Genomic DNA, 7,875 nt, shown 5'->3' on the forward strand with positions numbered 1-7,875 from the left:
AATAAATAAATAAATTTAAAATCAAAGATACAAACACAAAACAAACCAGAATAAACGTAACAATTTCAAAATGTAATTTTCTTGAAAAAAAAAAAAGAACAAAAAAAGATTAAAGGGAGGGAATCCTCATGAAACTCATTTTTAAATAATTATCATCCGATAAAACAGACCAGTCTCTGCCAGTCTTCTTTTTTTTTTTTAATCCGATGACGTTATCAGTGATTTTAAGCTGATTAATTACCGAAATAACATCAACCCTGTGGGCGGCGCCATTTTGACGAGTCACATGTATTATTTTACCAGACGTGACGTGAACTGTGCGTATGGTGTCGAGGACGTATGTGCTTTGTGCATGTTGTTTACTGTAGTTACTCTCACAATTATATTTAAATATGCCTCATTGTATCGCGAAACATTGCCACAATTCGGATAGGAACAATCCACAGAATGCTCGGTTCCATCTATTGCCAACGGGTAAGCGTAGGAAGTACGTTCGGAGGCAGTGGCTAGCGAAATGTGCTCGGCCCGAACCGAAAGATCCACAGGCGCGTGTATGCAGCGAACATTTCAAGTTTCCGGACGACTACTCTGAGAGTATGGTGAAACCTCAAATGGGATTTATTCATCAACCAATACTTAATGGGGATGCAGTGCCATCGGTCTTTTTTGGTGTCATCACCGACCAGGACACCAGTTCAGCCAGTTGAGAAATCGCCCTCTGCAAGTGTGAAGCGACGGAGGACCAGAAGTAGTGCTAGGAGTAAGAAAAAGGTAAGGTATGTTATGGCGCATTTCCACTGCAGCGGATAGCCCAGTGTAAACGTCCTGTAGCGTCCTTAAGCGGCCAGGCCAGTTTTTCGTGGCCTGTCCGTATAGCGTAGTACCGGCTAGCAGGTACTTGTTCCCAGTTTTTCCGGCCCCATAAAATCGTGGTTCTAGGGCCAGGGACAACGAGGCTGAGTATGCTAAACTAGAGAGGGAATCGCTAGCAAGGGTGGTGCTACATGCATACATAACTAGTAATCAAAATCATTGTATCTACTAAATAGGCCTAAATTGGGGTTGTATTGTTTGCCTGTAGTTGGCCTTTTAATTAATAAAATATTTGAATTTGAAGTTTTGTAGATAGGGATCTTTTGGAATTATCTAGTCTTTGTAATTGTCCGGCGACGTTTCTCAGACTGTCCAGACTGCTTTAATTCTCTAGCCTAAATCAGTAAATGTTCTAAAATGTTTGCTGGGGCCCTGACAATACATTAGCCGACAGGAATGTCAGTATTGCCATCACTTAGGCCTGATGACTCGTGAGACAAGCTTCCCTTTTCCTTTTGCCTTCAATGATAGTAAAAGTTTCAGCTGAAAGTTAGGGACAACTTTAGCCCCCCGTCCCCGTCCCATTCTGGCATTCATGTATGTTCTTGTAAAAATGAGAGACATTTTGGATACAACATCCCTACAAGGTTTTATATTTTTCATTTCAGCTGTTAGAAACCCTGCTCACACCTAAAAGTGACAATGCACCGACTACTACAGTGTCAAGCCCTGGCCAAGCTGCGACCAATTCATTGGATGATGCAATCGAATTTGAAACTGACCCAGCACTGTTAGTGCCATACTGTACATGCCAGAGGGACCACCAGAGGCACATTGTAAATGTTGCAAGCATGCAAATCCAGTCTCAACAAATGGTAAGTCTGGAGATTTATTCCAAAAATTACCTACAACTTCTAAACATCCAAATGACAATTTAAGCGACAAAATTAAAATATCACAATTTCAAAATATCATTAAAATGTGATTTTTAAAATCTTTTAGGTTTTTCACGAAAAATTACTTTAACAATAATATATGAATGAATTTTCCAAGTGTTCTAATAATTTTGAACAGTACTGTATCTACTGCCATGTGAATTTCTGGTACATAACATGCATGGAGTGACAAAAAATGAGTGATAGTGGACATGAGAGTGGGACATTTGGATTAACCCCTTGTGGTCTACATGCTTTGTGTATCAAGCTGCACAATGCACAACCAGTTGATGTCAGTTACGATGAAATAATCAACAAAAGTCAATCAAGAGTTTCTTGAATTCAATTGGATTTTATTAGGTATCACAAAAAAAATATGTCCTCCAATTTTGCAAATTTCACACTCTTATTCTTACAGATCTCCACCCCGGGCAACATAAGTCCTCTAGTCGTTATACCAGAGGCTGAACGTCAAATAGATGAGGAGATATTTACCCTGGATGACAGTTTTGAGATGGAGGATGACGCAAAGGATTTGGAATTTGTTCCACAAACAGAAACTGAAAGTGAATCGGACAGCGAGTGTGACCCATCTGATGAACGTCCTACCGGTACCGATTTCGAACCCATTCAAGCTTTCACTTTACCTGACAATACTGCAGATGAAAGACAATTCATTGTTTTCGAATCTTGTATTGTTAACTTGTTCAGAAAATGCCAGAGAACAGGATGTGCTGCAGAAGTTAGGGAGTTTCAGAGAATGTTATCAGGGGTCATCAGTGACACTTTGATGTTGAAATCAGACTAGGTCTTAAGGGAGCCTTCACTCATTGGTATAAATTACAGAAATCATTCTGCAGATATGTTATGCCTAACAATAGGTATTCTGAAAGTTTCGCAAAAACATTGTTTGATAAAACAATTTTACAAGTGATTTTAATTTTAATTTTACCAATTCTATGGGGGCTGCCATTAACTGAAGATTGTGATGACACTAATAACAGTACAAGGTATGTCATTGTGTAGAAGCATAAAGGAATCAAAACTGGTTGATTATTTTATGGTAGAAGGCATGTATGAAAAGATTGATTAGTTCTGAGCATTAATGTTTGGATAACATCTTTCAGCAGTTCACCACTCTCACACATAGCTTAGGGCAGTCTTAAAAATGTAAGGGTTGACTAGATTTTGATTGAACTTTTTTGTATCACAAAGTGATTGCACATTATTGTAACTTTATCATGCATGTCAGGGAAAGCTTACATCATGAATTTGTAGGCTCTGGTTCATGAATGGAACCACAGAAAACTTTGGCTGGCCTTAAAATATTCTTTGTTTGCTGTAACCCCAAAGTGACTAAATTAAATGGTAGGTTAAGGTACATGTAGGTAGGCAAATTATTATTTTTCTTTTAGAAAATGATCAAATCTGCATGAAAAATGGAAAAATATTGAATTTTTTGTGGGAATTTATTTTATTTGTCTACTCAAAATATTTTATTTGCCTAACATTTTGAGTATGTAGGGTTACAGCAAACGAACAATTTTTTAAAGCCAGCCTTATTCAGCAGTATTTCCCCGAGAGTGAGGCAAATAATAAAAGATTTCATATTTTGTTTTTCATATTAATATATATTTATTAAATGTCCAGTGAGTCGATGGTGTAACCAAGATTTCCAGGAGGGAAAAAATCTTTAACTTTCTACCAGATAATTCACATAGGCATCAATTTCAGTCTGGATACATATTGTCAGTTTCATCAGCCTCTCTGAATTCAGTGTAGTTTTCTTGTGGATCTGGGTATTTCTCTCGTATTACTTTGACAACACAGCTGGGGATAACTTTCCGCACACCTTTGCCAAGCCTCTTGTGACACCACCAAGTGAACTGCCTGTATGCCGCCAATCTGAACGTTCTGAAATAAAAACAAACGTTGTCAGTTTCTGTGGCACCTGATTCCTAGAAACTTGTGGGAAGACTGATTTCTTTGTTTGTTTGTAACCTTTATTTATTGAGATAAGTCCCATTGAGATCATAGATCTCTTTTTCAAGGGAGACCTGCAGCAATTAAGTTCCACATGAAACATAAAACAGTAGAGGATATCATACAACGTATTTACAAGCTACATTTACATACTTATCAACATTTACAAATACCCATAGTTTCAAAGAGCATTTCACTTAGACTTGCTTTAAAAACATTCAGAGGAATACAATTACTTCAGTTTTAGCTGTATACCATACAATTACTCAGTTTCAGTTTTAGCTGTAGACTGTTCCAAGCAAGTGGCGCTGCGAACATAAAAGCTGTCTTACCTAAGACAGTCCTTGCTCTTGGCACATCTAACAACGCTACGTCAAGTGATCTCAGACAATAGCTGCTTGCAACTCTCTGTGTTATCAGAGAGCAGATGTAATACGGGAGTTTACCCAACATGGCTTTATAAATAAACGTGTACCAATGACTGAGCCTCCGTACAGTAAGTGATGGCAAACATGCCTTGGTATACAGTGTACAGTGATGTGTAAGTGCTTTACAATTTGTGACAAATCTCAGTGCGCTGTGATAGGCGGCAACTAACTTGTTCAGGCAATGGGCAGGTGCATTCATATACAACAAATCACCATCCAGCACAGGTAAAAAGGTCACAGTGACAAGCCTTTTTCTGGCTTCAAAAGAGAAACAGGACTTGTTTCTGAAAAAGAAACCTAGTCCTCAGCTTTTTAAGCAGGTTATTGACATGAAGTACTTTTCTTCTTCTAACTTTCTTTATTTGATTGATTAACTACTATGGAATTTATTCAACTACATTGTACCATTATTATGTTAGGACTCCCAGCCTACATTGTTCTATAAAGAGTGCATTCTGTAGATATGCTTTTTGATTTCTTTTATCATGGATATACTTAGTAAAGTTTTGGTATTGAAAATTATCTGTCATTGTCCTTCATGTCCTTGCAATGCAATTGTAGACAGAATCCATTTGACACGCTTTAGAATTAACAACCATAAACTTCGTATTGAATATGGTCGATACACAAATACTCCTGTAAATGACAGGTTGTGCAAACATTGCCATGAGATTGAGGACGAAAATCATTTCCTCCTAGAATGTAAACGTCATTATAAAACTTTTGATAAAGTCAATTCAATCTTTAATCCAGAACTTCCTAACCAAATCAAATGTATTTAGTTGATATGTCCATTAATAATAATAATAATAATAATAATAATAATAATAATAATAATAATTGTAAAGTATATCATGCTAAGAAGAAAGGGCTGTACCCGTCACATTTACCCACCTTTCATTTATTGGTTCAACCAAAGAGGTGCATTTCACATCCTTCATGGCAACCAGTGCTGTTCTCAATACAGCTTTTTCTAACACCACAGTGTCGAATTCCCTGTGTGAACATATGCAATCCAAGTCGTCTGTGAACAGTTAATTTCAAGCTCTTCAAGCTGATGACAACACATGTTCATAAGAGGATTGTCCATGGCTACACACCGATCGCAAGTACACCATTCATGTACAGGTTTCCCAACTCGTCCCCCGAAATCAATTGCACGAATAAAGGGATCGTCTCCAGCAAGATCACCGTGCTGTTCATCCTCATCGTCACTGGATACCTGACGGTTCTGGCCACTTGGCTCGAACCTGTATGGCTGAATTCCCCCATCCAATCTCTCCACATTGCTCAGAACTTCTTCCTCGGCTGACGAGTCCGAACTCAAATACTCCGCCATGTTTTCGTGTGTTTACAAAGTGAACGCACAGATGACATCACGACCTAGTTTTTCGGATCACGTGACTACTGAAATTTGCCAAAATGGCAGCTGCCTGACGAAATATACAGGTTTTGATCAAAAAGAGTTATAAAATCATTATTTACCGGGGAATATCGCTGATTTCTTCAGGGTATGGTTTAAACATAATGTTTCACTAAATACTGAAGTTTTTATAAAATATCTAATGAGTGGAGCATTCCTTTAAGAAGGTCCACAGCAACGACAACATGAAACACTCTTTAATTTACTGCAACGACATGTTGGGAAACCCCCCCCCCCTTTACTGGCATTGATCCGGACCGTTGACCTTGTATAAGCTTCAGAAGTGGACCTTTAACAAAAAGATTTGAGTACCCCTGCTTTAGAGAATCCGACTGAGAAGGGTCGAGCTGCGGCCGCGGACAGTACACGACACTACACCACACGCCCACCTGACACGACACTACGGTGGCTGAGAGGCACTACCATACATGGCAGATTAAAAGCGAATTGACGATACTACACGACACGCCCACCTGACACGACACTACGGTGGCTGAGAGACCGTACATGGCAGATTAAAAACGAATTGCAAATGTTATTGTAGCATTTTAACGAACTATTAGGCAAATAAATTAATAACCTATCCGTTTGAGAACCCCTTATCCCATTTTGATGGTTGACATCTCATTTGAACAGTGAAAGCCAGAATGACAGCAGGGGTGAATTTTATTTTATAATTTTGCAATAAGTCAAAGATATGTTTACTGTATATTATAAAAATGCTTGTCATGTAGGCATACTGGAGATGGAAAGGCTTTAGTCAGTGTTGTAGCTGAGATTCTTACCGTTCCAATGATGTATTAATAATAATTGGATACTTGGATTTATATAGCGCCTTTCATGAGACCCAAGGTCTTGATGACATGTGTTATTTCTGTGCCCCAGGACATCCTTGGTGTAAATTAATTTTGAATTAGAAATTGAACATTAAAAATTAGATTTATATTCAGGTTTTGAATTGTTAATAATGCTCGAATATTTATCCTTATTTGGGGTAGGCACAATATGAGCATAATCACATATTCAATCTGCAAAAATTCAGTTATAGGAAAAAATATGATTGTTGGTGACATGATTATGTATTGCTCTCGCACAAACACCTTGTTTCAAATAGCATAGATTTACAAGAAATTCTAAATGTTTCTAGAATCCTCTAAACCACTTTCTGTCTCTTTTTTAGGTTATAATGTTTATAAATGCCATCTAAAATGTGTGGCCAGCAGCCATTATCACTGTGGCTTTTGCCCAACAATCATTGGGAGAAAGGAGATGTTCTTTAGTCACTTTAAAAACTGCTGCACCGAACATCCAACTACGATGGCGGTGGCCCCAGCAACCACAACGACTCCTCCAGTGATGGCCCAGACGGCCGCTCCAGTGATTGCCGCGATGGCCGCTCCAGTGATGGCCGCGACGGCCGCTCCAGTGATAGCTCAGACGGCCGCTCCAGTGATAGCTCCGGCTGCTGCAGCAACATGGCACAATATTTCCACAGCCCCCAAAATGTATGTCAAAGCGCTAAACCACATCATGTTGTTTTTGTAGCCTACAATTAAAAAGGAAAAACCTACAAATGCACATACAAAGGCACCACTCATCCAAAACATCGGACATCATAGCAAATCGCCACCTAAAATCACAGTGCATAGATAAAAAAAGGGGACTTTTTGCAGTTTCCAGGACCTTTAAGGGTCCTGTGCACTATATTCATGTCCAAAAATCTAACTTGGCTATCACCTGTCAGTTGGGAACGTGCAACAGGGCATATGACTATGCACGGAGAAGTGGGCTAGTCGGGTTTGACTGCGTCCATGTCCAGTCCTTGACGTACAGCCCTCTGGCCACCAATTCACCTATTGTTCACGATGAAGGGATTCTCACAGACATGGTAATGGCTTACTACTCCTAAAATCACATACTACATAGAACTTATGGTACATTCAACATTTGTTTTGTGTGGTACTGTGTCATTCTGAATCGAGCCTGGATCATTTTTGGAGGAGTTAAACCGTGCATGTCAAAATAATGGTTGACTGTCTGATGCCCCTGGAGCCTGGACACTGACGAGGACCACTCATAACAGGAGACCTTACAGCTTCCTTCCTAAAGAGTCGGTTAGTAAATGGACACATTAAAGTGTACAACCCCTGATGCATGTGAATTTATGATATTACATATATGACTTCTTTATACCATCTTGTCTTATCAGTGAGATGGAACTTTGTTCTCACCAAGAACATGAGTGAGGAAGCGCTCCAAAGGCTGAAGGATTCAGCCTTTTGTGAAAGATTCA

This window comes from Notothenia rossii (assembly GCF_949606895.1).
Source record: "Notothenia rossii genome assembly, chromosome: 4".
In the NCBI taxonomy this organism is placed as follows: domain Eukaryota; kingdom Metazoa; phylum Chordata; class Actinopteri; order Perciformes; family Nototheniidae; genus Notothenia; species Notothenia rossii.